Genomic DNA, 13,585 nt, shown 5'->3' with positions numbered 1-13,585 from the left:
GTGGCTAAATCCCCACCTCCAACACCCCTACCATCACCCCCTACTCCCAATACCTCAGCTTAGACAGCCCGCCACCTCTAAGAAGAGTCTTGGTGGTTCCAACTTCTTCTATTTATGAGTGATGGAGGCAAGATCCTTGGGATCTTCAAAACAGCAGAAAGTTTTCTGCATCTTTCCCCTGATTTGTGCCTCAAGACAATCCTATCTCAGAGGTCAACAGGCAATTCATTTCATCTCATGCTTGGTGTTTGCCCTCTACATGAACTGTCAACTGTGAGACCTTATGTAGACTGGTCTGTGGCTTTCTAAATACAGTCCAATCAATTGAATTTACCACAGTTGAGCTTAATTTAAGCTATAGAAACATCCCAAGGATAATCAGTGGAAGTAGCTCAATTTCCAGCTTCATGGCAAAAGCTGCAAATACTCATGTAACCATGATTTCTTGTATTTTGTTTTTTATTTTTCTCAAATTGTCATTAATTTAATAATTTGGAGTGAGCTAGAATATATCCAAAGGTGGAATAAGAAAAGCGCTGTGTAAACTTTTCATACCCACTGTACAGAACATGATGACTAAGTTTTCTGTCCAGCAACCTGAGGTGTCTTGCCACACTGTCATGATTAGATTTAGGTCTGGGCTTTGACTAGGTCATTCTAACATGCAAATATGGTTTGGTTTAAACCATCATAATATTACACTGTCTGTTTAGTGTTGTTGTCCTGCTGGACGGTGAACTTCTTCCCCACTATCAAGCCTTTTGCAGCTTCTAATAGAGATTTTCCTGGACTGAGAGACTCCACTCAGATGTGGAAGGTCCTGTATTTGAAGAAAAAAAAAAACACAGATTGATGGAATTAAAAACTTTCTTTTTATTGGATCTGTGGGAGGACAAAGCAACACTGCATTATTGACTCAACACATTGCAGGAGTTTTTATTTTGGTTTGTGAGTCTTTTTCAAGAAGCTCTTCAGTTTTACTCAAGGTTACCTTTTCACTAGCCTGTGCAATTCTGCTCAAATAAAATCTGGCTTACAGCACAATCTGGGCTTTCTCCTCTTCACTTGTATTGCCTCTGGTGGATTTTCTATCTGAACGATGACCTGTCTGTAGTTTTAGCAGTGGTAGCAGTGGAAGTGAACAAAGCCATTCCGTCGGTGTTGGCCACGCTTCAAAAATACTGAATTAACATTAACAGCCGCCTTGTTCATCCTGGCACTTCTCTCTACGCAGTGGAGGATGGTTGTTTATGGCACAGGCAATTTTCAGGAAACTTCACAGTATCAATCTGGTGCATTACAGGCAAACATTAGCAAGTATGTAAAACTTAAAACCTCAAAACAGTCCAGGCTTCTAGGAACCAATTGCTTTTTAATAGCCGAAAGCCCAGACGCTCTGTACAAAGCAAATAGCGCAAGACAAGGGGTTCAAGCTGGTCTTTTATGAACCAATTCAAAAGTAAGACTATGCATACTGTTTGAAATAGAATGAAACTGCACTACTTTAGAAAAGAGCATTTATACTAACTGTTTGCATTGTTGTGTTAATTTAGTTACTAATGGTTATGTGAAGGAAAGGTGGTTTCCTTCACATATGTATTGCAAGATCTCTGATTGGTTGTGTAGTGCTTTGTGGTTGCTCTGCCTTGCTTCCTGAAAAAGACCCAGTTATCTCTGAAGGCTGCTTTTGCATTTGCAGCATTCTAATTTGTTTTCTCACTCATTCAAGCTGCAGTTTATCTTTGTATGTTGTTACAAGAAACAGCAAGATGTGATTTTCTAGCTTAAATGCTGCATGTCGTCCCTTTAGAGACTTGTCTTTGCATTTCAGATTTTCAGCAAAGAGATTAGCTATATTTCACACTTTTACTTGATCTTCAAAATTCCTTCTAACTTCCCTCAATATCCTGCTGGGATCTGAACTCCACATGGGTCGGTTTTAACTGGATTTCTGTCATTATACTTAACACAAACGGAATTTTAAATTTGTTTTTGACATCCTTTTTTCTTGTAGTTTATACAGAAATGCAAACCATGGCCGTCCAAAATAAAGTGACAGGCCTAAAAAGGAGAGGAAAGGGTCGGGTTCACATCGTGTGATTAAAGGGAGCCTAAGCCAAAATATTTTGTCGTGAGAAAGTCTTTGGTCAGTAACTTAAATTTTAGGTACTGTGTGTGACCAAAGATATCCTGTAATAAATATCAAACAGTTTCAGATATTTTCTTGAAAATAGTGTGCAATTATTGCAACTCCAGTGGCTGTAAGATTTTTGTCCTCATTTGCCCAATGGTGAGTGTTAATGCTGCTTTCTCTTTTTCCTCCTCCTCTGCTATTGAATCTGATTTCACTAATTATCACATTAATACCCATAGCCTTCTGTCCATTTATTGTTGGACTGATATCTTGATCTGTCTGAGGTGATTTTGCTAGGACAACTTATGCAGTAAAGCATCTTCCACTGCACAGTTAGACATGGCTTACTTGTAAAATTGTTTGAGATCGAACTCAAGCTGACATATTCAAGCTCTGTATGATTTTTAAAGCTTTAATCACAAAAGCACCCAAGATGCCTCTGGATAAACTCTGGAGGAATTGCAGAGATCCCCAAGTTAGGTGGAAGAATCTGAGGGGGAAAAGTAACAAAAATTCCCATTTGCTATTTGCGATGGCCTTGAGACACTGTAAACAAGTAGAAGAAAGTGCTTTGATCAGATAAAAATAAGACCTACCTATATACTAGAAATGACAAGGAGTACACGACAGTAGATGATATATGAAGTCATGCAATAATGCTGTGGGGAAGCTTTCTTCAACAGGGACTGGGAAGGTGGACATAGCGGATTAAAAAATGGAGAGAGCTTAAAACAAGTCAATCCAGAAAAAAAAAAAAAAACATCCTTGGATTTAGGCGAAAGCTCACCTTTCGCTCACCAGAACATACACCCAGATCTGAAAGGAAACGGTTTCAATCAAAGCGGATCAATATGTTTTAATCGCTCAGTCAGTGTCCAGACCTCAATGTAGTGGAGAATCAGGAGCAAGATTTGAAAATTGATGTTCACAGAATGCATGTATGCTTCACTAAACATTGCTAGCCTTTCATGGGATTAGCCATGTGCAGAAGCACATTTTCTCTGCCAAGTCCATCTTCCAGCAGCTCGATGCTTCACTCTAACCCTTCACAGGACGAGTGCACATACTCATTCCCCGGCACAAGACTAGCCATCTGGAAACCCCCTCTTTGCATTGTGTTGTGGTGTGATTCCCTTTCTCCTTCATTTCTCCTCCTTCCGCCTCACTTGTGTCATTTTTACTCTGAGTAATACACAACAAACACGTCCCTCATGACTCCAAGTGACATTTAGTCATTTTTCTGGAGGTTTAAATAAGATGTTTGAATAGCTGTGACACTGAAGAGGTAGTGGAGGCGATATTCGCAGCAGTCCCTCTACCCCTGCAAACTTGCTCTAAGTTAGGGGAGTTTTCAAGGACGCAAAGCAGCATTCATATTCATGTGTAGTGATCAAATGTAAATGATTACCCAAAGGATTATGGCAGCAGCAGCATTTACTCTGACTCCATTTTTAGGCCAATTTATAGAAAACTTATAGTCCTAGTTGTGGGTGGGGGGGCATGGCTTCAACATCAAAGTCACTGGGTTTTATTGAGTAACTTACAACAAATTCAATAGTTTGCTGTACAGACACAGAAACAAACAATGTATGATTTCATTCTAGCATGGATTCATAAATGCATAGCTTCATGGACCAGCACATAATGATGAAACCTCTCATTGTAGGGTCTTTAATAACAATATGACTGCTGAACAAGAGCTGATGGTGCATTATTTAACAGTTTGTCTTCTTTCAGTGAGCCTGTCTTCATTGCTCCTTCCTCTGTGATGAAACAGTCAATGGGGCGCTCTGCTGGAGCAGCAAATCAATGACAATATGTTTGATCAAAGTCTAGGTCACAAGCCTTAAACAACGCCAGGCAAGATATTAAGTATTTAGACAACGTGGAGGAAAACAGTGGGAGACCCAGATCAGAACAAAAGATGGAGGCTGCAGGAAGAACACAGAGGGAAAGGAAACATAACTCCCACTCCTCTGCTTCTCTTTGTGATGTGAATGAACCGCTCACTCAAACAGTATCCATATTTCCGCTGTTGAATTTTTGCATATTTCTCTCCTTTAGTATTCGCCACACAAGCGTCTTCTTCAGTAAAGGCTTGTTGATCAAAATGTTTAATTCTTCCCTCCTTCCCGGCTCCTTGGCTATTTTTATCAAACTCTTTCATCATAATGAAGATTTTTAGATGATGAAGAGCTAGTTAATTATTTGTTGCAAAACATCTGGTTTATTAAAATAAATGAAGCTCATATGGCCTTGACAAATTAGAACTGTATCAGTAATATAGCAGAACCAAGTCAGGCTTAAAATGCTGCATTCAAATGTTATCAAAAAATATGTTTCTTTTAGAAGTTGTAATCAAAAAGCTAAACTCATCTACAGATTTATTAGAATGTTGATGCATTTCAAATGATTTGTGGCTTACAGGTAATCACATTTTAATTTTCTGAATCTATAACACCAGTTTATTTGTAAAAAAATAAAATAAAATAAAAAATAAACTAATTCTCTTAACCAAAAATTTTATTTTTCTAGTTTTGAATTGTATTATTAAAAACACATTTTGATAATGTTCTAATATTTTTGTAGTAGTTTATCTTAATTTATATTATTTAAGTTTAAAAGAGTATCCTTTCCTAAACAGTTAATCAAAAATGCAAAAAAAAAAAAAAGAATCAAGTATTAAGCCTCCTTTTTTTTTTCTTGTTCTAATATGTTTCATTTAAGTGTACCTGCCTAACACTTCCATACACTAATGCTTTATTCAGGAGGTGATGAATACAAACATGCTCCACAGTCGTGTTGCCCCACTGAGAGTTTTAGCACGGAGCAGTGGCTTGGGAAGCAGCTATTGTTACTGTCAGGTTGTGTGAGTCATTAAACCAGGCAAAATATGCACCTTCTGCAGTGAGGTAAACACCAGGCTATGTTTGTGGATCCTGATTATCCTTCTGTTTATTCCGAGGACCAGACAGCTGCTGATATGTTGCATATATTATCTGTTTGCTGAAGGAAGGAGCTTTTCAAATAGATGATGCTGCGCGTGCCGATGCAGCAACTTGTAGAATTCCTGCAGGCTCTCCATCTGTACATTTGCAATCTGTACGGAGCTGATGCATGGTTTTCACAGCCAAGTTTACATTAACACTTTTTTTTCCCCCCCAATCGACTGTTCAAGGTCAAACTACTATAGAGGATTTTCTCATTAGCAATAAAAAATGTGGATACTGAAAGCTAAACTGGGAATGGTTCTTTACAAATACACCAAAGCTGTCAGTAGACGTCATAAAACATATGTAATAGTTACGATAAGTCTTTCAGGGCTCTCTTCGGCCCCTACAATGACTTTCAGCTCTGAAATATTTTTGGCCATTTGTCAAAAGGGAGACTGCTATGAAAAAGTTACTGTAGTCTCTGCTGCTGTGTAGATAAATTCAGCAATTAAAAAGTTTTTTCAGTTTAAGACTTTTAGCGAACTTTGTAATTTTGGAGTTCCTTAGTTAAAAGGCAAGAAATATCTTCAGAGTGCAGCTATAATGGAGAGACATGGTGGCGTTAAATGTAAGTGCAAGAGGGAAAAAACAGTCATGAAGACCAGAGGCACAACTACTCAGGGTACTGTACAGATGGGGCCAGCCATAAAAGGCTCTAAATCATAGAAAAAGTTGGTTATACTGTAAGCCAGAAGTGAAGTGTCATTTCATTAAATCCAGAAGACCTTTATAAATATAGGTCAGTACAAGTAGGAAACCAAGAATGTTGTTCGTAAATCCTGCTCCCTCATCCTTGTTAAATGTGCAAGTCCTCCAGTTAAGTAGTTGACAGATTAGAAATAAAATGTTGCTACTGCTTTAACACGAGCTGTGTTGTTTAGTTAGACTTGTTACAGCGTCCAAGTTGCTGTTAATGACTGGCTGTCATTTTTCAAACCACATTTCAGTGTCTAACCGTATAAGTCTGTGTCCTGTATCTTAGTTTTTATGTCACTCTGCGTTGTCCTACAAAAGTGGATTTACTCAATATATTGTCTTGGTCCTTTTAAAAGGCAAATATCGTAATGTTTTATACCCAACCCCCTCAAAAAATCTGGAATATATATATAAAAAATGAAACCTAATCAGCCTATATATTGTAGAGCAATTTGAAAAACCACAGAGCATGCTTCCCTGTTCTTGTGACCATAAAGGATCACTTTCCTTACAAAAAAAATAAAAAGTTCGAATGTAAAAATTTTGAATAGGAGCAAAATATTAAAGAAGCAAAAAGTATTAGAAGATATTTGGTGGCTTTAACCTTAACTGTCTCCCTGAAAATACTTACATGTCGTCCAGAAGGTCTATGAGGACAACAATGTCCTCATGACACTTAAGGGGTTAAATGCTACAATCAAAAATACTTCATAGCTTGTGGAGGCTTTTTAACAGGAAGACTTCTTACTACTGACCTCATGCTGGGGAAAAAGTGCTGATGGTTGATGGATGTGTGGAGACTGCATCCTGTTGTGAATTAGGTCATTCTTGGAAACATTACAGGAAGATGTGTGAATTTTTTGTAGATATAAAGTCCAAAGAGAGATTTGTTTAATGCTGATAATTGACATTTATGCAAAACTCGTGTGTGTGTGTGTGTGTGTGTGTGTGTGTGTGTGTGTGTGCGTGCGTGCGTGCGTGCGTGCGTGCGTGCGTGNGTGCGTGCGTGCGTGTGTGTGTGTGTGTGTGTGTGTTCGGCCATATGAAAAATGCAGCGAAACAAAATGGTCAAGTTACATGTTGACTTTATTTTGAGCTGCTATCAGAAACATTGATTCTGTCCATAGATGTACAAAATCTACAGACTGCTGACAAAAGGAAGATGAAACACAAAAGACCCAACAAGGCAGATGACCTGAAGGCAGCGATCAACGTAATCTGAACTGCCACAGGCTGGTCACCTCTTTGCCACAGAGCATTGATGCAGTAATTCATGCAAGACGGGACCCAACCAAGTGCTGAGTGCTAATGTACACACTTTCCAACAGCACGAGATCAGTGCATAAAGCATTATTTTTCTTTTTGATCTAATGTGATATTCTAATTTTCCGATACACTAAATTTGGGGTTTTCTTGACCTGTACGCCATAATTAATAAAACTGAAAATGTTTTACTTTATGTGCAATAATTTATAATCTCTAAAAACTGATAGCTTCATTTTCAGGGAAGATTGGTAGGAAATAATGCACTTTTACACAAAAATGGATTCTTTCTCTTTTTAGATGAACCTGTAAATGACCATTAAGAGACATAATACCTGAGTTATTTTTTTTTCTTTTTATTCTGTGGGTGTCCTCTTGATTAGCTTCCTCTCTGACTCCCACAGGAAGTCTCTGGCGGGCCAATACCACCACGTTTCTCAGCAGCTTTTGAACATTTAGGCGAAAGAGGAACGCGATGGAAAAATGTGGAGGCTGGCGAGAGAGGAAGTCATGCTGTTATGCTGTTCTCATGTTGATGACAGACCTGTTTCCAAGTACAAATTTTCCCTTTACATGGGAAGAACTTCTTTCATAAAGCCTTGTTTTTCTAGCCGCACCTGTTTCTCTTGTGAGAAGCACCTAACTATACTTCAGTAAAAACACATTATGATGATTCACCTAACCTTTTATTGGACAATGAATATATATGTTTTTATAGTCTTGAAGGTCCTTGTAGGTCAGGAATAGAGGCCAAGCACACTGAAAAAGTGAATAACTTATGTGCTTCAAAATTCCGCTTTGATATGATGAGAAACATTGAGGGAAAAGGAACAGCTGTGTTAATCAGCTGCCAACTGGGCAAATGGAAATGTATGGATGGCATCAATCTGCAATGCACCCCATGGGTTAGCTCCTAGTTAAAAAAAATATCATATTGGTTGTGCAAGAGAGTCTTTCCTTATTTTATAATTCCTTTTTACATCTATTTATTGCGGTTTTGAGGTTTGTGTGACGAGCCTAATGGACAAAGGATGTACTTTTTTTTTTAAATGGCCAACTCCTTGTCAACCTAATTACATCTGTTTTCTTTTTTTTTTTTATACATCACTTTAAATCTGTTTCTACACTGAGACTGAGAACAGAGCACCTTCATCAGTGTTGGGTGGGTGGATATGTTGAGAGGTCTAATCATATTTCTTTTGCTGAATATATTAGAGAGTGGAGAAAATGTCACATCAGAAATCACAGGAATAGCACACACAAACAAATCCCTTACAGTTTTAGTTCATTTTGACAATCTGTCATGGGCTACATGAGGTTTACAAAACAGATTCATTAAATATATTGTAAGTCGATCAATAAAAACGTTTGAAGCTATATTTGAGCTCTTGATATCCAGAAAAAAAAAAGCACTAATCAAGCATTTCATCGTTTTGAACCCAACCCGTAGCATTGCCTGTTATTTCGTCACAAGATAAAAACGCAAGATAAGCTGCAGAATAATTACATTTGAGAGGAAAGTGATAGACAACAAAACTGAGAAAAGACTTGTAGCAAGCAGCCATTTTGTCAGTAAGTCACCAGACTTCATTAAGTGCACCTCTTGTTAAATTGTTCTGCTAAATAATGAGCTGTATTGAAAATTAATGAATTCTTTCCAGACTGTTCAATGCAGACAATTCATTATTCAGTCTGCAGAAAAGAAACCTAATGGAGAATAAGTGAACGTAAACGTGGTCACTTTGTTCTTCCAATAATTTTAGCTAATTCTCTTTATGTAAGTACCACAATGAGATAATGAAATGTTTCAGGAAGCCAGCATAAATTTGCATCGGTAGGAAAATGTTAATGACATGCTGTACTTTTGCTTTATCAAGTTAATTTGCAGTTGTGAAAAAAAAAAAACTATATTTGGTGTGAAGAGGAATCGTTTCTCTCTTTTATAGGCAACAACAGATTGTCTATCACCAAATATGCCAAACTCTACCAGAGAAACCTAGATCAATTTGAAGATTTTCCCTGGAAAATGAATGTAAAATATTGTGAACAGTGGAGTCAGAGAGTCAGTAAGAAAGTCCAGAAGTTAGCAGATATGTACTTGTACTGAACCTGCCATGTTACAGTAATTTGTACAACCACATGGGCTCAGTGGCAAGAACACTGTAAGTCATCACTGCTGCTCAGGGGAATGTTAGACTAAAAGGTGCTTCAAGGTACAGACTTGACTTGAATGGAACATATTGCTGTATGAACAGAACAAGATCTCATTCCATGACCTGTCTTCTCACCCAAATTTGCTTAATACTATATTCATTTAGCATTTATTCTAGATTTCTTCCAATAAGTTAAGCATGATTTTGTAGGTAAGTTCAGTTGTAAATAACTACTAAATGGGAAAAGTATATTGTGCAATAATTATGTTAATCTGTGACTTAAATTGAACCGAACTGAAATATCTGTCAAAACTATAGAGGCTGTAAAGATTGCAACATGCAGTACTATAATGTATTGCACTGAGCAGCTTTTTCTATATAAACATAGCCATTACAAATAATATTTATTGACCCAACCTCTACAAACTTGTCACACCGAGCAACCATATGTGTCTCAGTGTGAATGTGTGTACGCGTGTTTGAGAGAGAGTGTGTGTGCCCATTCGGCATGTGTATCTGTCACACTCTGTTGGTAGTTACTGCTCCCATCCACAGCCTACTGTGAAATTACCATTTGTTTTGGACTCAAACATGGGCTTTCATGCTAATCTGACTTGTTTCTTTTTTTCACTGCCTCCCCCAGCTCCTCCTCTTCCTGCTCATTCAGTCTTTCATCTGATATTTTCCTCGCCTGATGCTTTATTCCTTTTTTCTCTCTCATTTGTCACTATTCCTCCCTCATCTCTGTTGACATATCTTGGTCTTTTGCATTTTTTCACTCTGTCTCCCTTTGCAGGCCATCAGTGCCCACGGTGGTCCTGCTCAGTGCTAACTAGGCTGCATCCAAGACCACAGGTACACCTCCTCCTCCTCCTCCTCTTCCCTCTCCTCCTCAACCCATCCTCCACATCTTGCTCTATTTTTAACTCCACTCTCAAAGATCTTTCCCCTTGATTTTCAATCTCCAACCCGAACCCTCATCTGTCGCCAGCCTTAGTATCACTCCAGCCAGCTATCTGAAGAGTGTAGGCCAACACCTGTTTAGTAATTTATACACATTCATTTTTTTATTCCTTTGTTGTCAGAAAAATGATGCCTGAATTTCACTTTGACCTACTGAAAGCAAGCATTTGCAGCTTACATTTCTTCATAAAAAATCTCGGTACGATCTTCAGTGTATGACAGCTTCCTCTTTTTCCTTATTATTAATGAAATGTTTGAAATAAGTTTGAGGATTACCCATTCTTGGGAAATCTCTGACCTGATCCGAGTCAATTTGTTTTTCGCTGGAGATGCTCCCATGCCAGATATGAACTGATGTCCTGTGGCAGATATTTATGAATATACATCAAAAAGTCAGGTGTGAAGTGATCAAAACTACAAATGTATGAGATGGCAAAGTATCAAAATGACCAGCAACAGACAGCCAGTGCTTCTGTAAAGATAGTTTCCTTTTCAGTAGCATCTCGTTTTTGTCCTTCCTCTGTTAGTCTAGCTGTTAATCTTCTCCCAATTGTAACATTTTCCTCACCAAAGGTTGTGGCTGTTAAAGAGACCTGGTAATGTTTCACCATGGTGTGTTTACTGATTGAAAAAAGATCCCACCTTTGAGTTTCTGACAGCTGACAAAGCCAGAACCTAAAAAAAAATAATAATCATCATTTGATTCCAGTTCACAGTCAACCGTTTGGTGCTTCTCTTGTATTGTGTTGAGTCAAGGTAAAAGAGTGTGACAGTGAGGGAGAAGAATATATCAGTGCTGCAATCAGGAATCAAACCCCTGACAGTATCTGGACAAACACCACAAAAACCTGTTTAAAGCCACGTCGACTTAAACCCCTGATTACATCTGACAGTGTGTCTTCAGGGGATTTGTTCATTCATGTCTTAAATGGTTTGCCTTGTAAGGCTGCCACCGTGTCTTGTAGCCTGGCAGCCATGTGAAGCCCCCCGTCCCCCTGCAGAGTTGAAACATAATGCACTTGTTGGTCTGTGTGGCTGAAGTCCAGGTCTTTGTCAGCTTCCTTCCTCAGCCTTGCGATCATTTGCCATCTCAGTGCATAATCTCATGGGGAATCGTAGCGCCATAAAACCTTCACAGCTGGATGTTTGCTATAATCTCTGATTTGTATTGTTCGTGGGAGGAAAGCATGTTGACATCTCAGAGTAGGTTTTCCAATGAAATTGTTGGAAAAAGCACTAAATTGTCGGTAGATAGCAAGACTTTCCAACAAGAGTTTTGCTGTCTTATTTCTGAATGTGCTTTGATAACCAAATAATCAACCAGTTTCCTTTGGGTCGTCCTTTTGTGGTTTACCCTCCTTGTGACCATCTTATAGGTGTCTGTCAACTGAGCAGAAAACTAGTTTACTCTCCCAACATGAAAGGACATTTAGCTCATGAAACTTCTGCAAATATTTTGAGTTAATTAGCTGATTAGGACATGACAGTATAATCATCTAAATTATGATAAATATTCTCTGTGAATAAGGAATCTGTATTTAACTTTCTGAAATAAATGACAAAAAAATAACATATATATTTTTTTACAATATTCTTATTTTTTTAGATGTACTGGCAAGATAATTACTGGAACAGTTAAACAAATTAGATTAAATCTCATTTAATCATCTTTAAATGACTAACTGGTAGATTTTAGAAAACTTTTAGACAAAAATTTTAGAAGAAAATGGAAATGTTTTAGAAATACAGAAGTCTGCTGATGTGTTTTCAAATAACTTTTTTTTAAAATTAGTCAAATAAATGTTATGCAGCTTTGAGTGGTAAAAATAAATCTATATCATATGTACATCATGATATCAAAGACACATATTTTGTCATACAAATGATCCTTTAAGTGGACATAATTTCTACAAATGCAAAACATGAATGGAATACACTGAAATGTAAAAATCTGTTATTTAAGTGCCTGTTTCCAAGTTCAATGGTTAATTGTGCTTTTAATATTAACCCCCGTTATCATGATTATTGTTATTTTTTTCATAAAATAGCTCTAGTTGGAATCAGCTGATCCCAGACTCGGCATTTAGTAATCAGTGCTCATCTCTGAGCACTCATTTTCTACAGATGGCTTCTGTAGAAAACGTTTCAGTTGGAAAACCCGCTCGCTGCACAGACAAGTTCCCATTTTCTCCCATTTGATGTAGACAGTGGAAAATGCGAGCTGTGCCTAAAGTAAACAGCATTTTGTCAGCTTTAAACGGTCTGACTCCGTAATAATCCTCGTCTGAGTTCCCAGACGTGGCATTTAGGGCTAAGGACAGATCTGCCTGGCAGCGTTGCTGCCTGAATGCCCCGTGCAGGACCAGGTAGACAGCTCTGGGACAATCCATTTATCAAGCTAACAGTCCTTCACGGCTATAGACAGCAGCTGTCAATGGGGTACTTTTGAGTTATTATGTTCTTTACGAGAGAAAACGTGTCAATTTTTTTTTTAAAAGGGGTGGCGGAGAAATTTTAAAAGCCTTGAATTCCCAAATGCATACTCACAATGCCTGTCTTATTGTCTATTACGCACGACTCGAGTCACTTTAATAGACTCCTTCACCTCTAATATTTTACCCTTCACAAAAGCTTTAATCTGCAGCAGATGTAAGAGGTCAACCGCTGCCATGCTGAGATAACAAATGTAATATCGGGGTTTAAAAAACAAAATCAAGATTCTGAATGAACAGAAATTGCTATAATGAGGTCCTATACTTTGTCACAGTGCAGAGAGGAATACTGTTGATTATGGGTGGTACTGCGCACAATGTGTGACTAAATGTCTTTCAGAAAAGTGTAAGTGGGTTTGGAATGTTGAGAACTTTGTCAATCAGCAGCAACACTTAACATAACAAGACACTTCATTAAATAAGGTCATTAGTTTCTATACAGACACTGAAGGCCAGCGCATTGTTTTTACTTCAACTTTTTACTATTTAAGTCTCTCATCAAAAGGTGGATCATAGTCTGGGCTTTTCTCTTCCTTTGCTTTGGTCATGCCCTCTTCTGTGTACTCTGTATTTAAACATTTATCCTCTGTCATGATACCATGAAGAACGCACAAACCTCGTTGGTTTAGTGGTAGAAAAACCTGTTTCCTTGTGTCATACTGGCAAAAACTGCGTCATATTCTACCCACCTAAAGTCACACAGCATCTGAAAAGGGATGCCGCGCTGTAACTCACATTTTTTCTGAGTTTTGATTTGTCAACCTTGTTAAAATTTGATTTGTTAAAATTCATACTACCACGGTTTCCTTGTGTAGCAAAAGTACTTTATACTTCAACTATGTTTTAGAGAAAGTAGAAACTTACCTATATAGACATAGCAATATATATATA

At 37.9% G+C, this 13,585-nt stretch overlaps 1 protein-coding gene across 3 annotated transcripts in view; it reads left to right on the top strand.

Moving 5' to 3' along the window:
• The window catches only part of mid2 (midline 2), a 153,916-nt gene that overhangs the window by 22,994 nt on the left and 117,337 nt on the right, over positions 1-13,585 (top strand). The window contains exon 2 of one of the 3 annotated variants that reach the window (XM_008420372.2): positions 10,036-10,094. The exons of 1 other annotated variant lie outside the window; for it this stretch is intronic. The gene's annotated coding sequence lies outside the window, so the exon portion shown is untranslated. Of the gene's footprint in view, positions 1-9,882; positions 10,095-13,585 lie in introns of all 3 variants that reach the window. One more of the 3 variants, XM_008420369.2, reaches the window with a different exon arrangement.

The sequence above is a fragment of the Poecilia reticulata genome, linkage group LG10 (genome assembly GCF_000633615.1).
Source record: "Poecilia reticulata strain Guanapo linkage group LG10, Guppy_female_1.0+MT, whole genome shotgun sequence".
NCBI classification, from domain to species: Eukaryota; Metazoa; Chordata; class Actinopteri; order Cyprinodontiformes; family Poeciliidae; genus Poecilia; species Poecilia reticulata.
The sequence above is the reverse complement of the archived record's forward strand: the minus strand, read 5'-3'. Positions and strand labels throughout refer to the sequence as shown.